The sequence below is a fragment of the Carassius carassius genome, chromosome 25, assembly GCF_963082965.1.
Source record: "Carassius carassius chromosome 25, fCarCar2.1, whole genome shotgun sequence".
Taxonomy (NCBI): Eukaryota; Metazoa; Chordata; class Actinopteri; order Cypriniformes; family Cyprinidae; genus Carassius; species Carassius carassius.
The window spans coordinates 27,746,979-27,761,852 of record NC_081779.1 but is presented as its reverse complement, the minus strand read 5'-3'; positions in this window follow the sequence as shown (position 1 = coordinate 27,761,852).

Below are 14,874 nucleotides of genomic sequence, written 5' to 3'. Positions count from 1 at the left end.
TCATTACATTGTGTAATCTATGAATTGATGTGTTCAGTTTTCTGTGCTCATTGGTAAAACTTTGCATGGATAAAGAACAGTTGTAATGTGAAAATTTTGTGTCAGTAACATTAGCTGAAGCACATTCACGTAACTTTAAAATTACGTTACTGTAAATCAATCAGCTTTCTGTTGGTTAGCACGGTGAAAACGCATTGAAAACTGATTTCAAATAGACAATCTTTTCCCACTTTCACTTGAACTTCCCGAGAGTCAAGAGAACTTTAAAAATGACTGAATTTAGGACGCAGGGTTTTGTCTAGCATGGTTAATTAATGTGACCGCACTTTTAGACTATTCTATTTTACTCTCTTTTTGTCACTAAAGAAATGGTGCTAGCAATGCTACTTATTTATTATGTCTAAAGTATTTAAACGTTTGCTGAAATGATTAGCAATATGTTATAAGTGCTGAGCCACTGGTGCAGATCAGATAACATTAACTTACAATCTAAACTTGCTAACATTAACGTTACATTAAATATGTGAAGTCTAACATTATATATATTACACAGCAAATGAATCAATCAGAAGATGGACCGTTTTCTGTGTTCACCATTCAGGTAAGCACTGCAATAAAACTCACACTAAATTATTCATTCATACCAAATCAAGAATTCTTTAGTTTATATTTTAGCATTATTGATATAGATCTTTTATTAGGCAGAAGTCCCATTGCAGTCCCACACGACCAGGAAGGTACCTGATATCAGTGCACAGGTGGATAAACTACTGTAGGAAGGAGAAAGATAACCACAGAGTGATTTCTTGCATGTGTCTTAGTGTGTTTTTTTTCTCTCAAACAGCTACCCCTTCACTGCAGACAAGCTGAAGGCTAAATCCTCAGAGTCTTTCTCTCTATGGATCTCATCATTTTTGGACAGAATTGAGGATATGTAAGTATTAAAGTTAAATCTGCTATAATTTAGTTTACGGTTCAGCTGAAATGTTTGTATATTGACAGGCTGTCACTTACACATATTCTTATATTAGAGAAGAAACGTTTCAAAATGTAGGTTAAAAATAAATTGACTTTAATGTGGAAGTTTTTCCTCTCTCTTTCAGTTTTAATGTAGTATTGTATATTGATCTCCACTGAAGGACTGAGTGCTTTTGTGTTTGTGGACACATACACAGACCAGGGAACATTCAGATCAGGAGCCAGTCTTCAGAGAACTTACGTTATTCCCAGAGGTGGACAAAAGCATTGTGTTGGTTTTTAAAAGGCTATTTTGATAATGACTTTTACTCCTATCCTGTGGAAAAGATGGAGGAGTACAGACATTGATAATAATACAATGTTTTTTAAGCATTAAAGAGACTTCTTTCAAAAGACTTTTGGCCACCAGTGTAATGATTATGAAGGTGAGGTTATGTGTCATGTTATCTAATGAGATGAATAGAAATGTTTTGGCATGTGTTGGACATTTCCCTGGACTGCTTGGACTGTTTAAAATTGTATATATATATATTCTGCAGTTTTATGAATGTAATTCTTGATAATTCATCATAATAAATATTTTGACAATAACCTACACAACCAATGATTTTTCCATTCATTTTGTCAACTGCAAACATTTGGTTTAGAATTTCATGAATGGTTTTTTACAATGTAGTGAAGGACAGCACATAATGTGTAAAATTATACACGTTTACACACCTTTGTGCAAACCTTTCTGACACCTTTACTGTGTTAAAATTATTAACAAAATGAATGAGTTAAAATTAACATGCAAAATGTAACATGCAAGTCCACAAGTTCTGTCTTAACCATCAGAGATAGACTAAACCTCAAAACTGCTTGCCTCAAATTTACATTAGGATGTATTTTATAAAGAAAGATATCTAAATGTCTCCAGAGGCGTCATGCCCATTCGAAGTGAGGGGGCATGTGCCCCCTCAGATTTCTGATCCAAGTGGATTTTAAATGCAGCTTCCAAACGAAAAAAAAAAAATAAATAAATAAATTGGATGAATAATCTTTTTAATATATTTGATACATTATCACACCGGTGTGATTAGATCATTCAGTGCACAGCATCAGCTGCTAAATTCAAATCTGCGTTCGTACAACGCTTCATGATAACCAATCAGAAACATTTCTGTTGCACTTATGACTGCAATGGCCAATCAGAGACGTGCAGAAGAGTCATCACTGAAACACGGTGTTTTGTTCACTTGCTTGCTGACTGAATTATTTAGCGAATTCTCTCATCAGAAACAACAAAAAGTGCAGATGTGCATACGAATGTAAGTAAGATATTCGTTTCAGAATGTAAAGTGCTTCAGTGATTTTAATGGGAGTTTTTGAGAGTGCCTGAACTCTGGCTAGACTGAATGAAAATGTTTTTTGATAATGTACATTTTCTTAACTCTCTGTAAAATAAAAGTGTTAATATAAGTAACTTACAATATTGTTATTAAAATTTACATTAAATTCAAATTCAGTCGTATTAAAAATATTTCATGGCATGATATGGCACTTAAGTAAAAAGTCTGGGTTTTATGTGTAGTTAATAGATTACACTACTTTGCCCAACCCCATATATTGATCAAATAACAATCTATAAAGGTGCAAAACGCGTTAACCTACACATATTTGAGAATCGAGATATTTCCTGATATATTAAGCATGTTTGGAATTCTTTGGATAAATAGGAAAAATAAATAAATAAAACATAAGCCTATATCAGTTATACAGTGCTATCGTAGCTGCTGACATGACACGCATGACTTATATCCCCCTCCATGTGCCCCCTCAAAAATCATGAATGCATTACGCCCCTGAATGTCTCCTTAGTTTTATCAAGTAATATGAACAGATTTGCTGTAAGGCTTTCTTTTCTTCATATAAATGATGTAATGTTGTTTTCCAGGTTAAATAGACAGGTGGCAGTGTTCCCCACATTATTACACAACTTTTCTAGCTATGACACTGACCTTGAAATGTGCTGCCTGCACACTATTCATGCTCTTCTAAGTTAACTTCAACCCAAACTCAGCTAATAAGGCTTGCCTTGACCACCTAAAAACTGTTAGTTTATTGTGAACAACCTTTCAGTTTATAACAACTTAGAGAAAAAGGTCCACAATTAAAGCTAAAACTAATCAAGACTGGCTCTTTAAGACATGGTAAGGAGCCAAATTGCCAAATTGCCTGGATTTCTATAGATGGAATAAAAAGGCTTAAAGTTAACCTAAATAGCATTCCCTCAGCTCATTTTCACAGTAGCCCAGAAGACACATATTGTCCTCTTTAACCCTTATCAGATGATACACTCATTTATACAGGCTCTGATCTGCTGTTGCCACTCTAGAAGAGGTGGAAGTCAAATGTAGAGAAATACAGGGGCAGAGTGATATGAGACTCATGTACTAAGATGAACGCTGGGGTTAGGCTCTTAACTGTACGTGTGGAAAATGGTCACCCAACACAGTCAGAGTAAGCAATAAGACTGTTTTAGTTCATCTCCGACAACAAGGATGATTTAATTAACTCTCCCCCTTTTTACCAGCAGCAGCAGCTCTCTAGTCATTTCCTCTAATTAAAACTCAACCAGAGGAACCATATTCGGAAAGATACAGTCAGACAATCTGACACACTACATCAGTCGTGCACATACTCAACAAAGAGAGCAGTTCTAAACATTGATGAATACAATGATGTCCTCTTTTAAGATACAGTACATCAATCTTGCTGAGATCTAACTTCTAATGCCTTCACAGAGAAATGCTCACTGAAAAAAAAGTTGCTGGAATGAGTTTAGGGAAAATATTAAGTTTACTAATATTTATTCACCGCTGAAAACTATTGATAAAATAGTTAAATCCAATCAAAAATAGCAGCCCAAGCTAATTGGAAAAACATGCCTGAGGTGACGTTTCTGCAGAATGGTATTAAAGTGGTCGTATGATGTGATTTCAAGTTATCCTGTCTCTTTGGAGTGTTACAAGCTGTTTGTGAATAGATAATATCCCTAAAGTTGGGATCAATGCTTTTCAGAAAGGCATGGCACATTTCACTGCTGGTTATATATTCTCTATATAATCAATAAGTCTGTACTGCGTTTGAGCTCCTTCACTATATTCTTTTTATCGACTATTTTTATTTTAAAAATCAATTTTATACACCATTGTTTACATTTCTATAACGTGTGAATATATCCGCTATCGTATTCTACAACAAAAACAATCAGAGCGCCTCGTTATCACTAGTTTTATTTTGATCTCCTGGGTCCACTATTAGCTTATAGCCCGTTAGCATCAGCAGCGTGGTTGCTGCTAACCGCGCTTGCATTGCTAAAACTCTATTTACACACATTACCATTGCTTTACTCACTGTTACTTGCTTTAATGGCGAATGAATTTTGATTTTGATTGCAGGTGAGGACACATTCTAGCTGAATTCAGTGCACCTCGAGCTGGAGGCAGTGGAGAAGCAGATTCGCGGCCTGGAGGTGAGGCAGGCCCAGCTGAGAGAGCGGAGAGCCGCGCTGGAATCATCCCGGGCTGACGCTCAGAGGTCCAGGGTAAGTATACAGCGTGCTTTTAACAGTCCCACCACGTCTACTCAGTGTGTTTCTCTGCACAGGCTTTGTGCACCCAGGACGCGATCTTCCCAGATGTCCTTCACTCCGGCGCCGGGACACCACGGACCCTGGGTGCATCTACAGCGGAGGACGCGAGCCAGGCCTGGGGTGACGACTTCTCCCCCTCCGGTCTACGAGATCTCCATCCGGAACCGCTTCGCTCCCCTCCGCGAGACAGGACGCGACGCTGTGATCATCGGAGACTCCATCGTCCGACACGTCCGTGCTACGTTTGCCGAAGGTAATGTGCACACTGATTGTTTCCCTGGTGCTCGTGTTCTCGATGTTTCTGCGCAGATACCCGCGATCCTGAAGGCCGACGAGAGCCCCAGAGCAGTCGTGCTTCACGCCGGGGTTAACGACACCATGCTGCGGCAGATGGAGACGCTGAAGAGGGACTTCAGCAGCCTGATCGAGACGGTTCGCAGCACAACGCCCACGGCGATGATCATCGTGTCAAGGACCACTGCCCACATATCGACGAGGACACGAAAGGTTTAGTAGACTTTTTGCTTTAAATGAATGGTTGTTGTCATGGTGTAAAGAACAGAAACTGCTATTTGTCAATAATTGGGATCTTTTCTGGGAGCGTCCTAGGCTGTTTCGCGCTGATGGCTTTCACCCCAGCACGACACTTCGCTCCATGTGACTAGTAAGACAATTCTCAAATAACTATTATGATGAGTTTTGTTCCACCCGCTTAAATGATAAAAGTACTTGCGCTGTACAGTCTATTAAGACTGTGTCTGTTCCCTGAATAGTGAGGTCAAAATATAAATTTAATGTAGGATTTAGAAAAAATCTTATCGTGATTAAACCAGAAACATGTAAAGTAAATGAACAAAAACAATTTTTTAAGTTTGGGCTCCTAAATATTAGATCACTCACACCCAAAGCAGTTATTGTAAATGAAATGATCACAGATAATAGTTTTGATGTACTCTGCTTGACTGAAACCTGACTGAAACCAAATGATTATTTTGGTCTAAATGAGTCTACTCCACCAAACTACTGTTATAAGCATGAGCCCCGTCAGACTGGTCGTGGCGGAGGTGTTGCAACAATATATAGTGATATTCTCAATGTTACCCAGAAAACAGGATACAGGTTTAACTCATTCGAAATACTTCTGCTTAATGTTACACTGTCAGACATGCAAAAGAAATCTAATGTATCTCTTGCTCTGGCTACTGTGTATAGACCACCAGGGCCATATACAGTATTCCTAAAAGAATTTGCAGATTTCCTCTCAGACCTTCTGGTTAGAGTTGATAAGGCGCTAATCATGGGAGACTTTAATATTCACGTGGATAATACAAATGATACATTAAGACTTGCGTTTACTGACCTAATAAACTCCTTTGGAGTCGAGCAAAATGTCACCGGGCTCACTCATCATCATACACTAGATTTAATTATATCACATGGAATCGATCTTACTGCTATAGATATCGTACCTCAATGTGATGATATTACACACCATTTACTTGTATCGTGCATGCTGCGTATCACTGATATTAACTAAATGTCTCAGTGTTACCGTCTGGGCAGAACTATTGTTCCAGTCACCAAAGACAGATTCGCAAATAACCTGCCTGATCTATCTCAACTGCTATTTGTACCCAAAAATACACATGAACTAGACGAAATTACTGACAACATGGGCACTATTTTCTCTAATACATTAGAAGCTGTTGCCCCCATCAAATTGAAAAAGGTCAAAAAAAAAACGTACTGTGCCATGGTATAACAGTAGGCTAATACTCAATCTCTCAAGAAAGAAACTTGAACGCAAATGGAGAAAAACTAACTTGGAAGTTTTTAGAATTGCATGGAAAAACAGTATGTCCAGCTATAGACAGGCTCTAAAAACTGCTAGGGCAGAGCATATCTACAAACTCATAGAAAATAACCAAAACAATCCAAGGTTTTTATTTAACACAGTGGCTAAATTAACAAATTACCAGACGCCACCTGAATCAAATATTCCACCAACGTTAAATAGTAATGACTTTATGAATTTCTTCACTGATAAAATAGATAACATTAGAAATACAATAGCGAATGTAGATTCTACAGCGTCTAACACTTCAGTTTCATCCATCGCACCCAAAGATAAACTGCAGTGCTTTACAAATATAGGACAGGAAGAGCTAAATAAACTTATCACTGTATCTAAACCAACGTTTATTAGATCCTGTACCCACTAAATTACTGAAAGAGCTGTTACCTGTAGCCGAAGAACCGCTTCTCAATATCATTAACTCGTCGTTATCTTTAGGTCATGTCCCAAAACCATTCAAGCTGGTGGTTATTAAGCCTCTTATTATGAAACCAAAACTAGATCCTAGTGTACTGGCAAATTATAGGCCTATTTCAAATCTTCCATTTATGTCTCAAATTTTAGGGAAAGTTGTGTCTGCTCAATTGAGCTCCTTCATGCAAAAAAAATGATCTGTATGAAGAATTTCAGTCAGGTTTCAGGCCCCACCATAGCTTGTTAAAATTACAAATGACCTGCTTCTTGCGTCAGATCAAGGCTCCATCTCATTGCTAGTTTTACTTGATCTTAGTGCTGCGTTCGACACCATAGATCAGTGGTTTCCAACCTTTTTCACCTCGCGGCCCACACAACCAAACATATGTTTGCGCGGCCCACTGCAAAAAAAATTAACTGACCTGCTATTGTTGGGTTAATAACTTAGTACTCAGAAGCTAGATTGGTAACTGTATTTACTGAATGAATTATGGCTAAGGGATATTAAAAACAAACAAAAAAAAAACCTATTGTGATTTCTTTGATAAATTTTGAGATTTGGATTTTAATCACAATTTTGACACACACGGATATGCTTTACAGTCATAAATGCCTTCAGGATGATTTTTCATATAACATATTTCCAAAAGAAAACCAAAAGATTAATCAAAAAGTTGTAACATCTCTAGAACAGACATAAGTCAAAATAATCACCATAGTAAAGGTATAACAAAATGTATAGACTTATGGCAAAAAAATTTAAATAAATAAATCCAGATCCAGTGTCCAGGGACTTTTTTTCTTTTTTGCCATGCATTGTTCATAGAGCTCAATAATTGTAGCGGTGCCCAGGGGCGATTCTAGGATTTTGATTTTAGGGGGGCTCAGCCCCCAATAAGAGTATGATTAAAAAAATATTATTTGACTATTAGGGTAGGGTGTTATGCTACTAACCTTACTGCAATCCACTATTCCATTGTATTCCCTGTATTTCATATATGGGAGTAGGAGTACTGAGTGAGCCATATACAACACTGTAATGAAAAAATAATTATTGGATGTGACCACTAGAAAATAGGGAATGACGATTTTTTTTTTATTTCAATGAAGACCTCCTGATTCATTCACTGTACAAACACACGCACACATGTTTCCAGTACAAACACAACATTTTACTGTTTGCATTTCTATGCTCACATACAAACCTCAGATAGGAATTTTTTCCCTTTGATGATACCACTGCTTTTTCTTATAAAATGTACAGGGAAATTGGCAGACAATTAAAACAATGTCAGGGTTCAATGACTGAAATGAATCTTGGGAACACAGTGGTATTGTGTGTGTGAGAGGCTGTCTACGTTCTATTCTCACCTGACTTGTTGCTCATTTGCAGACCTACTCCCGCACGACAAGAAAAAATGTTGTATATCCATCTACAATAAAATATAAATTATTTTAGTTTTTTAGCTTTTTAGCCTTTATAATCAACAATACGGTTGGATATTCATAAAGTCACCCCATGAAAATTGATGCCATTTTAAGTATTTTAACTAACCAGCTAATATTCATTAAGAATATAGACAAACCATGTATTAATGTAATTGTCTATTGGCAATATGATTAAACTGTTCTATATTTATTTCTATTTATTAAAAATAACAACATGAATTATCAATTTGCCACTTCTATAAATCAAGTACAAATCTAGTATAAATAGTATAAATCAAGAAAATCAAAACTCCCTTTACTCTACGCTTACTCTAATTTATGTATCATGACACTCCTCCTGATTCATTATTACTTAATACAAAACTATATTTAATAATACAAAACAAAATAACTCCACATTCTCTCTCTGGGCCATCTAGTGCTTTCAGACAATGATGTGTGTCTTTAATCATTTCTGTGCATGGCTGCATAATGTAATGTCAAAATACATAATAATATGTCTGTAATTTTAAAAAGTAAATGAAAATAAATCATGATCGTTTTCTGAATCTAAAGTATGTTTTCATGGGTGTTAATCACTTCATTTTTGTAGGAATAAAAAACAACTATCTCACAAGGGCTGAAGGTGAACGCAGCGAAACGTATTGGTATTGGATGAGAAACCGAGCCGTCCCGTGTGCTCCCAATGCTCCAGTAACATTACATTATGTAAACTGCAATGCATTTATGACAAAGAACTGCACCGATGCAGATGTAATATCATAGCATTAGCAATCTATCAATAAATGCACGCACACACGACACACACCTTGTGCTCTCTGATGTTCGCTCTGCTCGGCGCCCCTGCAGATTGAAAAATGTGCTAAATCCAAGCAGACTCAGATAAGGGGAGGAGCCGAAACTTGACACAGCTTGCTGCCGTTTCAAATAAGTTTTTTTAAAGGGGACTGAAGCTATCAAAAATGTATTAATCAAATATTTTTTTAGGCTGAAGCCCCCCTAAAAAGAGCCTAGTGGCGCCCCTGGCGGTGCCTCAGGTGCTGAAATATATTTTTTATTATACATTATACCAGGGGCGAGGCTACATAAGGGCCAGGGTTGCACTGGCCCACTCAAACTGACGGCTGGCCCACCCAATCAGAACAGACAAAAAAAAAAAAAAAAAAATGTGGGAAAGCCGAAAAAAAAATCATGCATATGTGACATACTTAACACTTAAACACGTACATTAAGTTTCATAAAACAATAACTACTGTAGAGCGAAAACCTTTTCATATAATTGCGTTACTGCAACAGTCAATCAATAAGCTTATTAGTACTGTTTAGCCAATCGCGTATTGTTGGGGGGGTGGGAAGATGAGTTTACGTCTGCTAGTGAAGTAAACTTTTAACACGCATGACACAAGACGAGCATGTCGAAACAGACATATTTAATTAAATATATATAAAAAAAACAAGAACATAACCTGAAACATCAACATCAACCCGGGCTAATCGTCGAGAAAAGCAACATACCAGCTGATTTATCCACACTTGATGAACCACCTGCTCTGCCCTATTTACGGAGTAATATTGCATTTACGCCAGTTTTCGCGAAAAATAAACGGCAAATCTAGTCTTTTTGCTGCTAAGTGGTACACAAAGTCTTGACGTGTCCCCCACACTTTTAATATCATGGAAATTCGTCCCCCGCACCTTTTCAGAAGGCGAAATGAACATCACGGAGAGCTAAGCTCTCCTGCAATGTGTGTTTCATTCATACTCGAAGCTCGAGCGCGCTCTCGCGCTGAAAGTCATAACGGGAAACTCCTAATATGGACAACAGCGTCCAGCTATCGCTGTATGAAAACAGTTGTTTTCACTGAAAAACAGACACTTTTGGAAACACGAAGACATTTAACATACGACTGCAACAATATATGGTTTTTCAACTCATCTCCAGCAGGTGATAAAGTATATGAACAATGCAGTGCTAATTGACATAGCATTTATTACAGTATAGAAACTATTATAACTTATGTGAAAAAAGTGTTTGTAGTATATAAAAAAATCATTATTATTTGTTATTGTCCAGTAGTTATAGATTTCTAAGACAATTATCAATGCGCATATCCACTACCTGTCAAGTCTCTTCTGTTCACCAAGCCTGTATTTATTTGATCAAAAGTACAGCAAAATAGTAAAATTGTGAAATATTTTTACTAGACTATTTAAAAAACTGTTTTCTATTTGAATATATTTCAAAATGTAATTTATTGAGATTTCAAAGCTGATTTTTTAGCATCATTACTCCAGTAACACGATCCTTCAGAAATAATTCTGATATTCTGATTTGCTACTCAAAAAAAAAAAAAAAATAATAATGATAATGTTGAAAACAGCTGGGTAGATTTTTTTTTCCAGGTTTCTTGGAAAGTTCAGAAGAACAGCATTTATCTGAAATATAATAATTTTGTAAAATGATGTCTTTATCATCACTTTTGATCAATTTAAAGAATCCTTCGTAAATAAAAGTATTCATTTCTATAATATCTTTTCCAAAAAATATAAATTATGCTGACTCTAAGATTTTGAATGATACACTGTATAATGTTGCAAAGTCTTTTTATTTCACATAAATGCTGATCTTTGGATCCTTCTATTCATCAAAGTACACTGAAAAAAATGTACTCAAAGTGTTTTAAATCTTGGTAATCAGCATATTAGAATGATTTGATTTCTGAAGGATGTGACACAGAAAACTGGAGTAATGATGCTGAAAATTCACCTTTGATCACAGGAAAAATTGTAAAATATATTCGAATAGAAAAGTTATTTTAAATAGTAAAAATATTTCACAATATTACCTTTTTTTTAGATGTACTTTGGATCAAATAAATGCAGGCTTGGTGAGCAGAAGAGACTTCTATAAAAACATAAAAAATCTTACTCTTCAAAAACTGTTGACTAGTAGGCTATATAGATTACAGAAATGTTATATTGTAATGTTTTATATATATATGTAATTTCTGTCCCCCTCACGTTTGAAAAGATGGTTACGCCCCTGAATGTAAGCAACATCTGATCGCTCTCAAAGTATAATGCTGTCAGAAATTTGGCCGTGGCACAGTAAGTTAGTGAACCAGGTTATTCCAGTTTAAAATGAACACAATTACTGAACACTGATGTCTTGCTACAGTGGTCATATAGCAGTACAATATCTATATTTGTCTTCCTTGTAGCTGCTTGTTATAAATGTATTTTGTTGTATATTCATGAATTTGTTGGCTAACAACAATCAATCACATTTAACTTATCTGAACTGTATAGGGATTTTATCCTATATTGTAAAATTTGTGTAATTTGAGAGTAGTCATTCAGGTCCACCCTATTCCACCAAGGTCCACTCAGTTTAAAATTTCTGACCTCGCCACTGCATTATACAGGTTCACACGTACTCCGTTTGCAGTCTGTGTAAGCGGTGCAGAAGCAGCAACGAGAGCACGTTATTATAACGGGAGAGCACATTAAAATAATGCGTGAGCGCGAATCTCTCCGTTCGCACGCAGATTTCCTTTGCTCTGTCACAAAACCAGATGTATACTTGCTCAGATACACGCTGCTCTGCGCGGAGATAGTGCTAGCACTTAAAACGTGTCTCCTCTCACTTAAATTGCGTCCTGTGCACTCACAACTCTCTCTATTCTCATGTGCTAGATATTAATTTTTTTTTGTTTCTAGCCTTTTATCGCGTGCAATGTGACGCTCTGATCCGTTAACATGGACCTAATGGAATTATTCCTTAGTTACAGTTTAATATTTATTTTTTTGTTAATTAATTATGTTATGACTTAGACATTTTTACATATATTAACAATAATATTATTTCTTTGAATAGTAATTGGTGGCCCACCTGCAATACCAACGCGACCCACTAGGCCCACAGGTTGAAAACCACTGCCATAGATCATGACGTACTCATAGATCGTTTACAAAACTATACCGGTATTCAAGGGCATGCTGGTTAAGATCCTACCTGTCCGATCCCTACCATTTTGTTTATTTAAATAGGGAGTCATCTCATTTATCACCAGTAAAATATGGAGTGCCACAAGGATCCGTCCTAGGTCCCCTTCTATTTTCAATATACATGTTGCCCCTTGGTAATATTATTAGAAAATACGGAATTAGCTTCCGCTGTTATGCTGATGATACTTAGCTATATATCTCAACGAGACCAGATGAAACCTAAGATAACAGAGTGTGTTACAAATTTTAAATATTGGATGACCAATAATTTTCTCCTATTAAATTCGGATAAAACAGAGATATTAATTATTGGACCAAAAAACAGTACACAGAATCTTGTAGATTACAATTTGCAACTAGACGGATGTACTGTTACTTCCTCTACAGTCAAAAATCTGGGTGTTATATTAGACAGTAACTTGTCTTTTGAAAATCATATTTCCCATGTTACAAAAACTGCATTCTTCCATCTTAGAAACATTGCCAAGCTATGAAACATGTTATCTGTTTCTGATGCAGAAAAGCTAGTTCATGCATTCATGACCTCTAGACTGGACTATTGTAATGCACTTCTAGGTGGTTGTCCTGCTTCGTCAATAAACAAGCTACAGGTAGTCCAAAATGCAGCAGCTAGAGTCCTTGAGTCCTAGAGTCCCAAATGCGCATTCTTATTCTTTAGCTTGGGTTAAACTAATTAATTTTACTTTGTTGGAACAGCAGCTATGCTAATGATGTCTCTATTTGTTTCTCTGTTTTGCCACGGTATGTAACTAGGATTTACACAAGCTCCAGTCTGAATCCAGGACACCTGAGAAGAGATGATGCTGACCCTCAGAGGACCTCAGATGATGCTAACCCTGAATCAACAACAGAACTAACAATTATTGCTACAAGTGTGACTGCATCATATAATAATTGCTGTTTATAATGTTCATCATCTGGCTGACTACATCTTGTATACATTTTTCTGAAAAATCCTGTCATACGTGCATAAACTGACAGTCACCACTTATAAGCTACTACTAAATATTGTAGAAACTTAATTTTCTGTAAAGTTGCTTTGTAACGATTTGTATTGTAAAAAGTGCTATACAAATAAACTTTAATTGAATTGAATTGAATGAATGTACATTATGTGGAAAATAATGTGTTTTTTAACTTTAAACCACATAAAAGCATTTCATTACACCAAATAAACAAAATGTTTTTTCTTTTCTTTATGTATATCAACTTCATATGACCTCTTTAAATTGCTTCTTTCAACACTTTAAAATTTCGAAGTTAAATATCAAGCGAGTTGCACTATAAGTGCATTCAGTTATATCCAAACCAATTAGATGTGAATCTGCCAGTTTAATTTTGCTTATTGTTATTTACATAGCACACAAGTTTAGTTATTATGTTTCTGGAGAGTGGCACTAAAATGTGAATGCTGTAGCACATTGGAAAAACTATACTAAACCTAAAACTAACCTAACCTAACCGATAGTGTTAACAAAAGATAACACGATATAAAAAGCATTTGATGAAGAAACCATGCCATTTTAACTTGCTTCTTACAAGAATTTAAGATCTTTTATCAAGTGACTTGTGACAAGTGCTCCAGATCATAAGTGAAACACTGTACCAAGTGAGCTACCGGGCAAGTTTACTACAACAAAAAAGTTTATGTGATGCAAACATCAACATGTAGTTGACAAATCATGCTCTACAGTTAAAGTGTTTTGAGTTATGCATATCGTTTTTTTTCCATTTATTTATTTTTTTTGCTTATTAGGGTTTTGCTTCATTAACTTACCTGTTAACAATCTGCTAAAGTCAAACTCTTTTGGAATCACCTGCAAACAGAAAAATCCTTTGTGTGAGAAGTGCTATTTTATGGTGCACAGAGATGAGTAATAACAATAGGTTACGAATTTGTATTATATACAAGTAACAACTCTATTAACTTGCCTCACCATCAATATTTTAAATACATTTGATGAGCGAGTATTTGTAATTTGTTACAAAATACATTTTGATGTATTTGTGCCCATCTCTGTTCAAATGCATGGGAATGCAGGAGAACAAAAATGCCAGCTCATACAGAGAAGTTTTGCATTTTGCTGCGTTCCCACGATCACGTTTGGTTCAACTCTGACCTGGGAATTGGTATCATGTGAAACCATGTGACCAGTAGATGATTGATACATCATGAATTAGAAGAACATCAGTTTAAAACTGCACCACTGCAGAAAAGTAGTAGCAGTAGACTGTATGTTTTTTTTTTTTTTTTACATTTTGCATTTATCACATTTATGTTTTGAATTCGAGTCCAAATGTTTCGAGTCCAAGTCAAGACCGAGTCCAAATAAGAGAAAAAAAGGATCCTCTTCAAGACTTACTGATAATGTATGTGATGCGAGAGACAGCATATCTCCTATGAAAATAATTTTACATTATTATTTGTAATGATCAAAAGCATGTGCAAGTAACAACTTTGTAGGACAGGGGTCTCCGAACTAAATCCTGGAGGGCCAATGCCCTGCAGAGT